This window comes from Maniola hyperantus, chromosome 7 (genome assembly GCF_902806685.2).
Source record: "Maniola hyperantus chromosome 7, iAphHyp1.2, whole genome shotgun sequence".
Taxonomy (NCBI): Eukaryota; Metazoa; Arthropoda; class Insecta; order Lepidoptera; family Nymphalidae; genus Maniola; species Maniola hyperantus.
This window is the reverse complement of record NC_048542.1, coordinates 12,969,038-12,985,579: the sequence shown is the minus strand read 5'-3', so window position 1 is coordinate 12,985,579 and position 16,542 is coordinate 12,969,038. Positions and strand designations below refer to the sequence as shown.

At 36.5% G+C, this 16,542-nt stretch overlaps 1 protein-coding gene across 4 annotated transcripts in view; it reads right to left on the bottom strand.

Moving 5' to 3' along the window:
- The window catches only part of LOC117983863 (uncharacterized), a 71,543-nt gene that overhangs the window by 32,093 nt on the left and 22,908 nt on the right, over positions 1–16,542 (bottom strand). The window contains exon 1 of one of the 4 annotated variants that reach the window (XM_069499964.1): positions 15,084–15,291. The exons of the other annotated variants lie outside the window; for them this stretch is intronic. The gene's annotated coding sequence lies outside the window, so the exon portion shown is untranslated. Of the gene's footprint in view, positions 1–15,083; positions 15,292–16,542 lie in introns of those variants that run through there. 4 annotated transcript variants of the gene reach the window in all.

Here is a 16,542-nt window from a genome sequence, read left to right as displayed (position 1 = left end):
ATTAAGTACTTAAGTAATAACTGAGTTTTAATTTTGAACCGACTTAACCCCCTTTTTGCTGTTGATAGGTTTGAGCTTGATTACCATTTAATGCAATGTTAATTGATTATGCACTAATGGATTTTTGAGATAAACGATCTTACTATGATCAACAACAAAAAAATGGTGATTATCCTCGAATCCCGAATATATGTGCAGGATCACTACATAATTTACTAGCTTTTGCCCAAGGTGTCACCTGTGTGATAATATAATTTATAGCCCTATTAGCACTCTGAGATAATGTAGCTATCGATAGATGAAAAAAAAAAGTCAAATCGGATCATTGGTTTCGGTTATTATATAGGCTACAAATTCACAAACTAAAAAATATTACCTCTTCCTAATATTAAGTGAATATGGTAGACCAGATGATACCCGTGACTTCGTCCGCACGGTTTTTCAAAAATATCTCTAAGATTTTACGGAATAAAAAATTTGCCTATATCCGTTTCCGGAATGCAAGATATCTATCGCCGTGACAAGGCACAACAGATGGACATATTTTCGTATTTATTTCATAATATTATATGGATATAAGTTATTGTTAAGGTTTTGATGCTAATAATAATTGTGGTGGTACGAGTAACTAGCCGTGACCTTCCTCCGCAGACTCAATCTTAAGCTATTTAAAAATATAAATTTTTCATTCGATTCTTCTCACATTATTAAAAAGTTAGTTACCTTTGACAAATATTGTTTTAATTTGTGCTTTTTCGATTGTGCTGTATTGTATATATGCATACACCTGAAGATATTTAATATTAATATGTATACTATTATGATATCTTTGATACACCCTAAATTAAACTGCTTTCATGTCTATTTGACACACTCGAGTATGTAGATAATTTTTTTTCAACTTTCGCTTTTCATGTTACCGTTTCACCAATTTTTTTTTATTTAAAAAATGAGTGCGATTTTGTAGCAGTGACAGAGGAAGAACTTTGTTAAATTTCAATTTTACAGCTTGGTAATTTCGCACAGACAGGCAGATGGACTGAACGAAACTACAAGGGTTCTTTCTTTTAATTCGGATCCCTAAAAGAGTAGCCTCGTGCCTTCTCGTGATCTTGCTAGTCTTGTGATTGTATTAAAATTATTGCAATAATAAAATTTGTAAAGGATAGCGATTCTTTAAGCCCATCTGTAAAGTTTGCTCAAGAAAACTCGTCGGAAACGGCGATATCGTATTTATATCGCAAAACGTTACCAGAATAGGACCGGCGCGTATGATTACATCAACTTGCTATGTGGGTCAATGACGGCATTACGGTTTTGAACACGCGGTTAAGCGATCTGCTGATTTGTGTGATTTGTTATTTTTTTAGCTATACCTAGCTTATTCCCATGACTTTGGTCACGTGGATTTTAATTTTATAAAAATCTAAATAAAAAAATTCTAGGATCCCATTTGTAAAAATATTAGTGCCTTCCTTAGTGCACCCAAAAGAAAATTAGCCTATTCGAGAAATATTACCTCCGAATTTTGAAAATCTAGCTCCTTCGGCTTAGGCTGTAGTTTTATATGAATGGCAATAATTAATGCATGTTCTGCTTGGTGGGCGACGACCCTGCATGTTGAGCAGCTAAGGCACGCCGTCCATAAATTGAGTCTCTTACGTATTTGATTTTTATTAATTAGATATACTCTTCAACCGTACCTATATCAAAGTACATGAAGCTGAGTTTAAGTTGTTATCGGACCAACGGACCGCATTTTCGTTCTAGAACAAGTATCCCGTCAGGTAACCGGCCAGAGAAGACAACGTATACGACAGGTCGAGATATGAGGCGGGGGAACGTCCCGCACACGCACACAGCCCCCGCGCTATTGGGGTATGAGGCGGGGGGGACACCCCGCACACCCGCACGTCAGCCACGCTATCCCGCACCGGGTTAGCGCGGGGGCTGTGCGGGTTTGCGGGACATCCCCACCCCGATTGCCAACTCGACCTGTCGCTACTATATGTAGTACTGTACTATATGTAGTACAGGTACATACAGTTAGGGTTACGCTACCTGTAAGATACTTTTTGACAGACAAGGCCACTCCGCAACTCCTGTAGATTTAATACTACAGATTGCTGAAGAAAGGTCCTCTGTGGTATCTCCGTCTGTGTCGGCCCCGGCAGTGTCATGTAAGTGTCAGTTAGTTTTTCAGTCAGTCACTCCTTTAAATGCTTTTAAGTGTTATACCGAAATCTGACAGGTTCTGCCAGAGTGAACTATGGTCCTTCTATAATTCTTGATAGACAGATAATATTGTGTCATCTAACAGTAAGTCTATTACGATGAATCAAAGATCAAAGGCATCGGCAAGTGGTAACCAAATATCGTTCATTGACTCCGGAAATTGAATAAGAGGCCCTTTAGCTTCTGAAGCGGAAACCACTGAGTGACACGAAACATCCAAATATAAAGAGCCTAATTCACTGAGTGCCAAAATAATAAACATTTCGTTGGTAAAAGTTCACCTCTTTAAAATTAAAATTTTCAATTGATCCCCTAATACAATCGAAATTTGAATCCTGGCATTGACTTATAAATATTACTTCATAAGGCTATTGAACAAACAAAATGGCACCGACTCAGTGGTTCTTTGGCACCAATCCAACCTCAGTGACGTCTGGATTTCAAACGGGTCGTTCATTAGTAAGAGGTGGCGCTGATTTATTTGGTTCCAAAACCGCGAAAAATTTTGTTCGCTTGACCATATCTTGTCATTTATATCGATGAATCCTGGACTTTTTATTTATAGCCAGTCTGTACCACAGCACCAAAGAGGGGCGTCAAGTGATAAAACGCGTTACACTATATCAGCATGCCGTTAGTCGGCAGTAGAGTGAGAAGTATTCTTCTAATTTATATGCTTTTTGCGAAATTAAGTATGCACGGACCCACTGACTTTGATGTACAGTTATCGACTCGGGATGAGCTCAAAACCTACACATTGTAATTTATTGTAAACGGTCAATTAACTGTGCATACCAATCTAATTAAGAAACACTGCATTTTAAACAGTTTTTTATCAACGACAAGTTTATTCCTCTCTAGAACAAAAATATTATTATGTTAACGCAAGCAAGGAAGCAACTAACTGGTGGCAAGCTTTCGAAATGTGGATCTACAATCATTATTATCGCAAGCAAGAACTAAATGGCTATGTAAACATCAGAAGTATACCTACTAATGATCAATTGGATCAATAGAGCCTCGATAGCTCAACGGTTAAAGGAGCGGACTGAAAACCGAAAGGTCGCCGGTTAAAATCCCACCCGTTGCACTATTGTCTTACCTACTCCTAGCATAAGCTATACGCTTAATTGGAGTGGAAAGGGGAATATTAGTCAGCAACTTGGCTAATATTCTTTTGAAAATAAAATTGGACAACAGTTTTACACTAAACACTATGGTACTGGAATAAGTCAACAAAGAGAGAGAACTCATGTCAACCATCATGCAGAGAAAGCTCGTTTTATTTAACCGACTTCCAAAAAAGAGGTGGTTCTCAATTAGGCCCGTATTTGTTTTAAATGTATGTACACCGGTTTTTTCTAGGTTTCTGGACCGATTGGAAAAAAAAATTTTTGACTGTAAGAATCAGTATTTAATCTTCGATGCTTACAAGGAAAAACCTAATTCTCGATTTTAAGATTAGTGTTGGAAAGGAAAATTGCAGGCAAAAGAGCTCCAGATTGCCAAAGACGTAAATGATTGGACGATATATAGCTAATAGCTTGGTTACCAATAATAAAAGAAGCAGCTTTAGATCATAGTTTTATCATAGTGAATCCATAAAGTCTCAAATAAAATCTCCATAATAAAAGTTTAGTACGCCACAGGTTGAAATGGCAATCGGGGTGGGAACGCCCCGTAAACCCGCACAGCCCCCGCGCTTACCAGGTACAAATAATACCCCGATTTCCATCTCGACCTGTCGTGGACTATAATATGTATTTTCTCCAAAGGTTGAATGTTAAATGTATCATGAAATCTCAAATGATTCCGTCATAAAATGTTTTCATAATATAAAACTTTTTAACTCCGATTTCACTTTACGGCTTCTGTAACTTGAACACTTCAAAAGTTTTATCGCCCTTATAAGTGGTAATAATTTGATGTAATTTAACCAATGGTATATGCCTTTTTGAATAAATTTAAAATTATAAGTATCATTAATTATTTATCTTATTCGATGATAAAATATACAACTATAAACGTGTACAAACTACAAACCAAAAGGGTATGGGTTTATTAAAAACTACCATACCTCTACTAGGTTAGCCCGCTTCCATCTTAGACTGCATCATCACTAACCACCAGGTGAGATTGCAGTCAAGGGCTACCTTGTATCTGAATAAATAAATAAATAACTGGGTATGAAACAGGAGCCGACAGAAGAATACAACTAGGCTGCGCTTTTCTATCTAATCTAATCCTTCACTTATATAACGTTGAAACGTGGAAACTGACAAAAAGCTTAATCTACTAATTTGAAGTCGCTCAAAGAGTTATGATGATATCTGCAAAATATGCAGAGTTTATTTATTTATTCATCAAATACAAGTTAGCCCTTGACTGCAATCTCGTCTCGTCTGGTGGTAAGTGACGATGCAGTCTAAGATGGAAGCGGACTAACCTGGAAGGGGTATGGCAGTTTTTAATAAACCTATGCCCCTTTGGCTTCTACACGGCATCGTACCGGAATGCTAAATCGCTTGGCGGCACGGCTTTGCCGGTAGGGTCGTAACTAGTCACGGCCGAAGCCCCCCACCAGACAAACAAACAACAAATCAGACAAAACAGAGTTCCGCAGGAGAACCATAGTCTCTGATTTAGTCCAAACAATTAGTAAGTTAAAGTAGCAGGTCATGCTTGTCATATAGGAGCGATGGATGACTGCTGAAGCCGAAAAGTTCTAGAGCGTAGTGTGAGGTGATTTTTAAAATAACCGTCCGCTAGTTGGTAAAAAAAAGTACCCTTGACAGTGGCATTCCCAAAAAACCATTATTCCTAATCATGAATAGTTCATTACAAGTCACGCGTCACCGCTTTCCTTAATTTCCATCAAGGCCGAACTTTGTGAAGGCTTTGTTCCACGTTTTTGACGTACTGCGGAAGAACTGTATATAAAGTGACTCTTTGTCTTTGCAATTTAAAAGGAATTACTTAGTTGGGAAATAGAGATTATTAAAAAATTACGTACTACAGCAAATTGTTCTATGATCAATTCCATAACATTGTTATTGTGCTGCAATGAAATTGTAACAGAAATTGATGTCTAGACTTTTTTTTTTATTTGTTTTTTTTTTTTTTTTTAATACAATAAAACTTAAAGCTAGCCTTATCTAATTACTATATAAATCATGACCGCGTGGAATGGTGCCAAGAATACTGGCTGCATTTCCGCGCTGGACAGCCAGGCTGATCCGCTGCGCAAAAAATGAGCCAGCCCTTCTGTCACCAGTTGAGGCTAGACTGAAGCCACAAACACATTGTTTGAGCTCATTCAAACAGAGCATTCGAATGTGTGGAATGTGGATACAACCAACTTCAAGAGCTTGTAGGTGCATAACTTGCATGCACCTACAAGCTCTTGTAGTTGCATTGCAGGTACATGTAGATTTTATTTGTAAGCAGGGATTAATTTTTAGTTTTTACATTAAATATTGAGGAAAATCATTTATTGTGAATGGTCTCACGATCTACGTGTACAATTATACAATGTTTTGATAAACTCTTTCCTATTAAATTAAATACTTAAAACAGAATTTTGCGTCATATTTTTCCTTATTAAATACCTATTTATACTAAATAATAAGATAGGCATTTTAAATGGGATCATAGAATAACTGAATTTTTTGAAAATCTGTTCGGGTCTCTATCGTTTAGGTTGTTATAATATTTTGTCTGTTATTCTGGCCGAATAAAAAATGTAATAACTGGTTATTTATTTATTTTTTTAATTATAACGCGCGGGTCACCTCACACCTGTGATTGAAAATGCCAAGCGCCCATGAACATTTGCAGTACCTACCAGAAGAACCGCCAATGCGTTGCCGGCAAGTTTTTATTAACTAAGTAAGTATATTATTTTACAAAGTAATATATATATTATTATGAATTTCCAGACCAATGTTTTATGTAAGTAAACACAGTTGTTAAGAAATCTGTAAAGTGAGGCAAAAGCTTTTGTCCTCCTCTGAATGCGTAATTATTTCATCAAAATCGTGAGGATGAATATCTTAACGGCCTCTCAGTTATTCATACTACATAAGTATATAGTAGAGATGTCACGGAGGTGCTATTCCGATTCCGAAAGTTCGGAATTTCCGATTGATTTTGCACATTTAATTCCGATTTCGGTTCCGATTTTTAATCGGAAGTTGTATCGGAGGTCGAATATGCTGATGCTGCTTAACTTTACTACTAGTTACTAGTGCCTACTGCTTAAGATTTTAAATTTGATTTTCGACTCGATTGTTTTTATTTTCAACACCCATCTGTAATCAGTATTATTTTTGGAACTGATAATAATAAATGATGAATATTATATAATTGATACCGTGCTGTCCCGGTTTAAGAATGTGAACGTTCCATATCATCCCGTGGATGTCGTAAAAGGCGGCTAAGGGATAAGCCGAATGGTGGCGGTTCTGATGTATTCATCAAACAAAAGCATTCCCAAGGCGGGTTGGCGTCAGGCAGGCGGCCGCCTGTAAGACATCATGCTAAATCACCTACAATATCTCTGGAAGAGACAATATTGTACCGACCCCACATAGCATGGGATAAAGAGCAAGAAGAAGAAGAATAACTGATGAATATAATATGTGTAATTTTATTTTCTTAGACCTGCCCTTTACACATCTTTCTTCTCTTCTCCACCCTCAATTCCGATTCCGGTTCCGATAAAACAAATTTAAAACTCTGGATCCGAATTCGGTTCCGATATAAACACTCCCGTGACATCCCTGGTACGTATAACTACGACCCTAAACATGAAGCACGCAGTATTGGGAAAGGGACCGTCTCAAGGGCCCTTCCTTTATTTGTATAATTAATAGACATCTCGTATGATTTTGAATAGAAGAAGGTCCTCGCATATTTTACCTAAAACAATAACTTTATTTATGTGTAATAATTTTCTCCTTGAATTTCAGAGAATGGAGATTATACAGGAGATAATAATGAAGTTTACCAGTCGAAACATCTGAAATAATTAGGTATGGTCAATAGAAGTTTGTGTGATACAGTTGTGATAGCCTTGTGGTTAGGACTTCCACCTTCTAATCGGAGGTTGGAGGTTCGATCCCGGGCATGCACCTCTAACCTTTCGGAGTTATGTGCGTTTTAAGTACCTAATTAAAATTCACTTGCTTTAACGGTGATGGAAAACAGCATGAGGAAACTGTATGTCTAAATCCCATCAGTTTTGGTGGCCAGGTCTCCTGCAGCATCAGGACTGAGGAGTTGGAATCCAATTTTTATGGGACAATGGGTTTCGCTGTAATATATTAAAAAATAATATATAATAATATATTAGTAGTTATTAACATGTTTTACAAGCTAACTCGTCGCGACTTCTCTCAGATAGAATTTCAGAAATTCTTTAGTGGGAGTCTTCATATTATATATGAGATCCACCTACTTGCAATTAAGTATCTCACATTGATTAAGGGCCTATTTCACCAACGTAAAACAAGTCTAAACCGAGAGTGATATTTTCGCAGGTTTTCACTAGGTACAAAAACTGTCATAACGCCCAATTTATTCCTCGGTTAAAACGTCACTTGACGTGCGTTAGTGAAATCGGCACTTAGTAAGTCAGTCAGTCAGTTTATACTAATTAAGAGCTAGAGCCATTTTGATAGGTAGTCCTTATTCCGTACTAGAGAGAAATAAAATAATTTATCTATGAAGCCCTATGTAAATCAGGGATGCTTATTGCTTAGGGCAGACCCCATCCTAAGGGCCTCTCTTCATTTGCATTATTAACTGACAAAATATGAAGAAGGGGATTCTCAACTTGATCTGCGCAAATGGCGGTACTTAATTCATTAGGAAAGCGTTGATTGAATAAAATTAATCAACGTTTTTAACTAGATATGTACAGTACGCGGCTGAAAGTAATGTACATCGGCATTTAGAAGGACATTTCAGCTTTGTAGAGCATTGTCTCTGTCACTCATACCTATATGACGTTTTGTCGGCCTCAACGACAGAGACAGTGCTCTACAAATTTGCTATCTCCTTCTAAAGGTCGATGTACATTACATTCGGCTACGTACTGTAAGGGTTTTGAAACATCCCGTGATATTATGTTTTGTTCAGGATAATATTCCTCTTCTTCCTTACGTTATCCCACGCTACGTGGGGTCGGCACAACTTTTTTTTTCTTTTACTCATTCCTGTCAAAGGTTTCTACTATAGATACTTATTAAAAATATTTTTAACTAGATGAAATTGTTTTATGTATTATCAAAATGTCCTTTTTTTAAATTCATTATAGGCGCCTGCTTAACCACGATCACAGCTGATGTGAAGTGATGATGTGGCCTAAGATGGGACGCCTAGAAGGTGCCTATTCACTCTTGTTTTAAAGATACCGGGTTTATAATTGGCAGGAAACACTGATCTCGGAAGAGTATTCCAGACCCTAACCATGCGTATAAGGAATGATGACACAAAGCGTTTCGTACGCGAAGATGGAATGTTCTACAAGGTAAATAGGTACAAATCACATAGGTACTCTACCTAAAATCTAAATGTGAAGAGCGTACCTAATAGCAAGCATAATAGGTACCTACTTATTAGGAAATAACTCTCAAGGATCATTTGCACGTTTAGCGATTGCAATACAAGAAGGTACTGTAGTAGTCGTAAAGGTCGATTTTAATGGTGCTATTTGGCATTTAACTAATCTATACTGCTTATTTACTATATTAGGTACCTAATTGCCGACCTATAGGTAATCACACAGGTTGTATTCACATGGTGCTTAAAACTTTCTGAATAATACTGAAATCCATTGCTTAATTTGCAAAAAACTTGTATTTAAAAAAGAAAGTTCGTAGTGACGTTGTGAGCGTACTTTGCCGGACAGCTCACGAAGTTCCAGCGAAAAGAACAAGAAAGAGGGTAGTTCGCTACCACCCATGACAGCTCAAACTTCAACTCTCGCAGCACCGCATTACCGTCGTGACCACGACCTGTGCAATTGGGTTGAAATATCGACAAATAAAAACATCAAATTAATCGTTTTACGTAGGTACCCGATATCTACATTAAAAAAATAAGCTTAAAATCATGAGTTAAATTTAAAAATTTGTAATAGACGCGGCGATACTAGGTAAGAATAATTTCCTTTATTTTATACTAGATGATGCCCACGAATTCGTCCGCGTGGATTTAGGTTTTTAAAAATCCCGTGGAAACTCTTTCATTTTCCAGGATAAAAAGTAGCCTATGTCCTTCCCCGGGATGCAATCTATATCTGTACCAAATTTCGTCAAAATCGGTTGGACAGATGGGCCGTGAAAGGCTAGCAAACAGACACACTTTCGCATTTATAATATTAATATATTCTAGTTGATACACCGACGAAAATCCGGCCGTATATATATTATGTTCAAATAACAATTTCATTGTTTTTATTTGGGCCTTAGAATAACAACTCATTTGGGCATAAACAAGGCGCAAGAGTTTTCCGTGTTCATTCAACACTTAGGTACGATATTTTAAATTCTAAAATCTGGAATCAACGCAAGATTACCTTGTGATTTTGAAACTGGACTAACGGTCTCACTTAATACTGGCAAACTTGTTAGCTGTTACATAATATTATGACTTGCATACTGACCAGGTCACATGCACGCATAGTAAATACCTCTACGCAATATGACACAGTTCTTCCAAAACATTCCAGGCATTTACACTTCGCCAGAATATCGTCCGAAAACCTCCGCACCCTGGAACTCTAAAACTGTGTCTGGTCTAGTCTGGTGAGAGACCTCGGCCGTGTCTCCTTCCGATAGGTACCGGCAAAGACGTTTGCCACCCGATTTAGGTAATTCTGATACCAATTACGATGTCTCGTAGGGTTTAAATTCTGTCATCTTTTTGCTAATAAAGAGATCCGCCTCAATAGCTTAATAGTTAAAGGAGCGGACTGAATGCTGAAAGGTCGGGTGGTTCAAACCCCACCCGTTGCATTATTGTCGTACCTACTCCTCTTACAAGCTTTACGCTTAGTGAGAGGGGAAAGAGGAATATTAGTCATGATAAATATGGTTAGTATTCTAAAAAACCAGCTGACTCCAATGACGACAAATTAGCTGAAATTGAGGTTTTAATTGTGGTTTCCAATAGAAAAATGATATAAGGAAAAGCGAATTTTTAATTATTTATTGACTCTTAATAATAATTATATTTAATTATTTATTGAGATTAGTAATTTTTTGCAGAATACGTCAAAGTTTGTACCTAAGCTTTTTGTTCCTTGTAATACTTCCCCTAACAAGCTACAGCAAGCCGGGAGTAAGTTAAGCAAGTTATACTTAAGTAATTAATATGAACAACACTAACTTAGTTCGGACTAAGTTTAAAAGCTACGCTAATACCCGCAGGGCGTATTAAAGTTCATGGCGGTTTCTTTGTGGTGAGTAGTTAGACTATAATGTAAACATCGGAATTCTTGATTAGGAATTGAGGAGCTGGCAAAATGGTGTAATTGCATGAAATAAATTTTTTAAAGTGGAGCAAAAAACTCAATGTAAGCTGTTGTAACTTTACTGTAATTATACCGTTTTGATCGAACTTTGGACTCAATTTTGTTTATATATTTATTTTATTTTTAACCGACTTCAAAAAAAGGTCAAAGGTCAAAGTTCTCAATTCGACTGTATATTTGTTATGTATGTTTGTTACGCGATTTCTCATGATTGTGTTCTTGAACAAATAATTTGTATTTTCAGTTTTTAAAGTAAGACAACTATACCAAGTGGGGTATCATATGAAAGGGCTTTACTTGTATGTTCTAAAATAATTATAATGAAATAGTTTTTGATATATCGCGCAAAATGTCGAAAATATATGACTTTAGTGCGGAATCATCGGTGCGCGAGTCTGGCTCGCACTTAGCCGGTTTTTATCTTGACATCTGAATAGTTATATCTAAGTTGTAAAATTACTAAGCCATGTTAGTAATTCACAATTCGTAATGAGGCCATCGGCCATGACTACTCAAAAATAATGTTAACCTAATGAAATATTCAAAGATTGCGTAAGTAAAACGTACCAACATACAAAATCAGTTGCACTAAGTCTGTGTATGAATACCTAAGTCTTGCCTAAAATACACAGTAGGTACCTCTAAGACCTAAAATCTGAAGAGTAAGAAAAATCTTATATCTAAGATTTTTAGGGTTCCGTACACGAAGGGCGCCAACGGGACCCAAGCCTCCGTTGTCCGTCTGTCTGTCGGATTATGATCGGGCTATTTGGCATGCATGCAGCTATTATAACGCAGACATCCATCAGACGAAAGGAATTTTTAGATTCAGCACCTAAGGGTGTCAAATAGGGGTTAGAAATTTGTGTTTCACGCGGACGAAATTGCGGGCATAAGCATAAGTTAATAAAAATTAACTGGTCGTCCGTGGCGGTATATTTAAGAGTGGTATGGTGTTAGTTTTGAACTTTACCTTGCGGGTTGTGAAAATCTAGTTTATAAAAATTGAGGCAAAGAAAGTCACATATAAAATCAGTTTTAAAATAACTCTATAAAGTGTGCGATACACGTGATTAGAAAGGAAACCCGTTTTAGTACAATTAACATTACTGGAGCCTTGCTACGTATCTGCAATTATTTAAATGATTATGAACTCTTTACTCTGTAGGGTCTCTTCACATTGAATTGTACTGAAGGTCGTTCAACGACTGGGCCAGTTGGGTGACTCACCTGTTTTTAACCGACTTTGAAAAAGGAGGAGATTCTCAATTTGTCGGAATCTTTGTTTTTATGTATGATCCCCGATTACTCGAAGAAAGGGTATACTTCCGAGGTAGTCCCATATAAATTTGGTGAAGATTTGATGAATATCTTCGAAGATAGATAATGGAACTCTTCGACGTTGTAAAATTGTGTAAAAGTAAGAGTAAATTGCTCGCGATCAGTGTAATAGCTTAGTAAACAGTAGATTTTTAACCGAACAGCATATTTTAATACATGGGACCACTAAAAGTTGTGTAATATTTTTTTTTACAAAAAAAAGAAAAACCTACTTAAAAATCGATTTATTTATTGCCGAATATATATAACTAGAGTTAATAAAGTTCTATAATAATATTTGGAGCCGGTGCCATTGTCGAGTCTCAAAAAACGCCTCACACACTCGTGCTGTCATGGTCCTGGGTTCTATTTATGACATGTCATAAATAGAACCCAGGACCTCCCGATGCCATGCGAATTATAGCACCATACGCCAAATAGATCTTGCTAATTGAGACATCGAACCTGCTAAAACAATCGCTATACCGATCACTAATCAGCAACCTAAAAAACCCGGTGACGGATACATCAAAAGGTTTTCGGAAAATCCCACAGATCCGGTAGGTACCGCATACTTATGTGATCTTAAGAACTCATTTCACGTACAAATAGACGAGATTGTATTCCATCAAGGATGTAAGCTGACACTTGAACAGGATTTCATAGAGATGTACTTAGGTATAAGATTAAAATAATCTATTATCTTTTTCCTCGTAGCTATTTCCTTTTGGAAAACTTAACCAATGGATGTTTTTGAATAACTCTTACTTCGTGGAATTCATACAAAATATACGAAAATTCTATATTATCATAAACTAGCTGATGTCCGCGACTTCATACGCGTGGATTAAGGTTTTTAAAAATCCCATGGGAAATCTGATTTTCCGAGAAAAAAAGTAGCCTGTGTCACTGTCCAGGTTTTAAATTATACCCATGCAAAAAATTACGACGATCAGTTGCTCCGTTGCGACGTGATTGAAGGGCAAACTAACAAACCAATAAACCAACAAACAAACCCACTTGGGCATTTATAATAGGGGTAGTGATAGGAAAACCGCTAGGTACATAAAATTCTTAAAAAATCAAAATGGTGGATTTTATGCGCTTTAATGTGGGGGCCGAAAAAGATCCAGTGCAAACCGCAATCAGGGTATTTTTGAAATCTGTTTAAGCTATTAATTCACCACTTCAGAGTAACTTCAACCTAATCAGAGTAAGTTTAGAATTGGTTAAGGATTATGAGATTGTAAAGTGATATTGTGATTGACAAACCAACAAACAAACACACTTTCGCATTTATAAAAAGGATACTGATTGGCTAAGTAGGAACACTTAGTATTTTTGTCCTATGATTTTTCCTTGTACATTTCCTCTTCGGGCATTCAACCCGTACTTACTTACATAGATACGTATAGAAGATGTTGCGACGGAAAATCTTTCGACAAAAGACAAATAACAATATTTCTCTAGTAGGTTAAGGCCTCTGTTATCTGAGGAGCTATAATATAATTTGTTAAACTGTATCTACCTACATAACAAGTATTTGTAGGCATAGAGCGGTTTTCAACATGACTACAACCATAATAATAATATTCTGCTGTAAAAGTTAAGTACTAAGTTTTAAAGGCAAACAAAGTTATGTAGATTGGGTATGTCGTAATATTATCACAATCGAGTTTTCAGCCTAATGTTTACAGACTACAGTCTAGCTTTCAAGAATTTAATGTAAACAAGTACCACTTGAGTAGATAATGTACTGCCTGTAATTCGCGACAGGTTGAGAGCAGAGGCAATCGGAGTATGAGGCGAGGGGAACTTCCCGCACACCTGCAAAGCACCCGCACTCTCCCGCACCAGGTTAGCGCGGGGGCTGGGCGAGTGTCCTCACGCCGATTGCCATTTTGACCCGTCGCGTACTACACATACATCGACCTACTGGTTATTTCATTGCAAAATATCGACCATGACGGGGTGTTTTATTTAAATCAATCAATTTTCCAAATTCAAGAAAAATATTTTACTGAAGTAGGGTTTAGGTCATAGTCTACTACGCTGGACAAGTGCGGATTGACAGACTTCGCCCACCTTTGAAAACATTACGAAGAACTCTCAGGCGTGCAGGTTTTAGTACGATCTTTTCCTTCACCGTTAAAGCAATTGATATTACGATATGGAGAGCGTGCCCGCGATCGACCCCTTGTCCCTTCGAATATGAAGTCTTAACTAGAGGCTATCACCGCTTATTAAATTCATTCATAGTTTCATTCATACTTTGTAGTTTTAAGGACCTATCTCAAACCGGCGCGGCGATAGTAAAGTGCGTCTAGCAAGCTTTTATGTTGATACAAATTATGATAATAAAATTATTATGTAAATGGATACAATAAATCAAAAGTGAGAGTGCGAGTAATTCTAATAATTACCATAGTAGGTGGTTGCCTACACTGACTTAGATGTTTCAAAATTATTATAAAAGTTCGTACAGTTATTTTAACATTAACTTCGGAATATAATTTCTCTTTATTTAATTACTACATGATGCCCGCGACTTCGTCCGCGTGGATTATGGTTTCTAAAAACCCGTGGGGACTCATTGAATTTCCGGGATAAAAAGTAGCCTATGTCCTTCCCCGATATGCAAGATATCGTTGTATCAAATGTCATCTAAATCGGTTGAACGGATGAGCCGTGAAAGGCTAGTAGACAGACAGACAGACAGTTATCAAAGACGGTAGATAGATAAGAGAATTTTCAAACATGGCTTTTGCCTGATAAATTAAGTTAGTTACGTAATAATTTATTATTTAATGATATATTTTAGGTTAGGGCTGCTGAAAAAATCTCTCCAGTAGAGATAATTAGGTACTTTGTTCTTAGTGCATTTTTTTATTGTTTTTGTTTTAGTTTTAAGTTATTGGTACATGATTAAATAAATAAATTCTTAATTAAAAATAATAAGCGGTAAAACAAAAATTAAAATACAACTCACATTTGGTCAAAAATGAAAAATCCTTTACGTTAAAACACTTTGCATAATTTCACTGAATCACAGATAATATTCAATTAAAATAATCACAACCAATGTTTAAAATAAATAAATTTTAATTCAAAATTTGAAATTCGAACACCGGCATTCAAAATACGTTCGCCCGCGAACGTTACATGTGGTTGGTGGACGGTAAATGACCATAGAGTCTGTATCACCTGAACGCATCTTAGCGCACCGTAGCCAAACAAAAAAAATAACGGAAAACCCCTACACGAGAAAATACACTTTATTTAATTAAGAACAAGTCTTATATTTGTTTCGAATATTTTACGCGCGTCATGCTTGGTAGGACTACGTACCTACAAGGAATCGTTAATCACACGTAAATAAAAACTATTTCTTAGTAAAATATTAGACTTCTCAAATATACATATACCTAATTAAATTATTATTAAATTTTGTACTTATTTTTTACTTCCACTGCGTACCTATAATACTTATACATATTACAAAAATTTATGAATCATTGTGAAATCCATAGGTAGGCTTTTAATGAATTTATTTTTCCGTGACATTGGAAATTCCTTTTTTATAAATATGGTCAAATTATTCACCGAAATAATAGGTAACTGTAGGTGATAAGAGAAAAACCGCGGCTTTAACCTAGTCCTGTAATAGTTTTAACTTTATCATCAGAATCATTGATGCGTGAAGGTGCTTCAGATTATATACTGTCTTCATTCTGTGTTGAACTGTCAGTACGTGAATGCAGACTGCATCGTAAGATCGCAGTCAAGGGCTAATTTATCATTGAAAAAAAAAACAATGAAAAATACCATAGAAGACCTAAATGAGTAAATGCCAATACACCATCTGATTCCATCAGTCGACTATCTGATGAAAGTGAAACCTCAGTAGGTCATCGGTTTAGGGTAGAGCCTGAAATTCAAAGGGTGGGTCATTGAACTTTCTACGTTCTTACCAAAAAGTTATTGCTTGCATATTGAAAGTTCCCTTCGTTCTCTATCTTTGTGTTTAAAACTTTAGATTCAGTACCGCTGTAGGTATTCTAAAGCAAAAGGTGACTGACTGACTGACTGACTAAAACAACTGGATGGATCGGGCAAATTCGGCAAGCAGATAGCTATTATGACGTACCTAGACATCCACTAAAGAAAAGTTTTTGCAAATTCAACCCCTAAGGGGGTAAAATAGGGGTTTGAAATTTGTGTAGTCCACGCGGACGAAGCCAAGGGCATAAGTTAATTTACTTATAGAGCTACAACGTGAAGATCGCAATCACCTCTGATTTACTGAAAGTATATTATTATTAAGGACTTGTTTAACCAACGAATAAAACACTTTTTAAAAAATTCACAACAATTATTGAGATTATCGAGATTATCTCTATTTGATAATCAAAACATTCGTGCTAAGGGGGTTTTATCAGATAGTCATT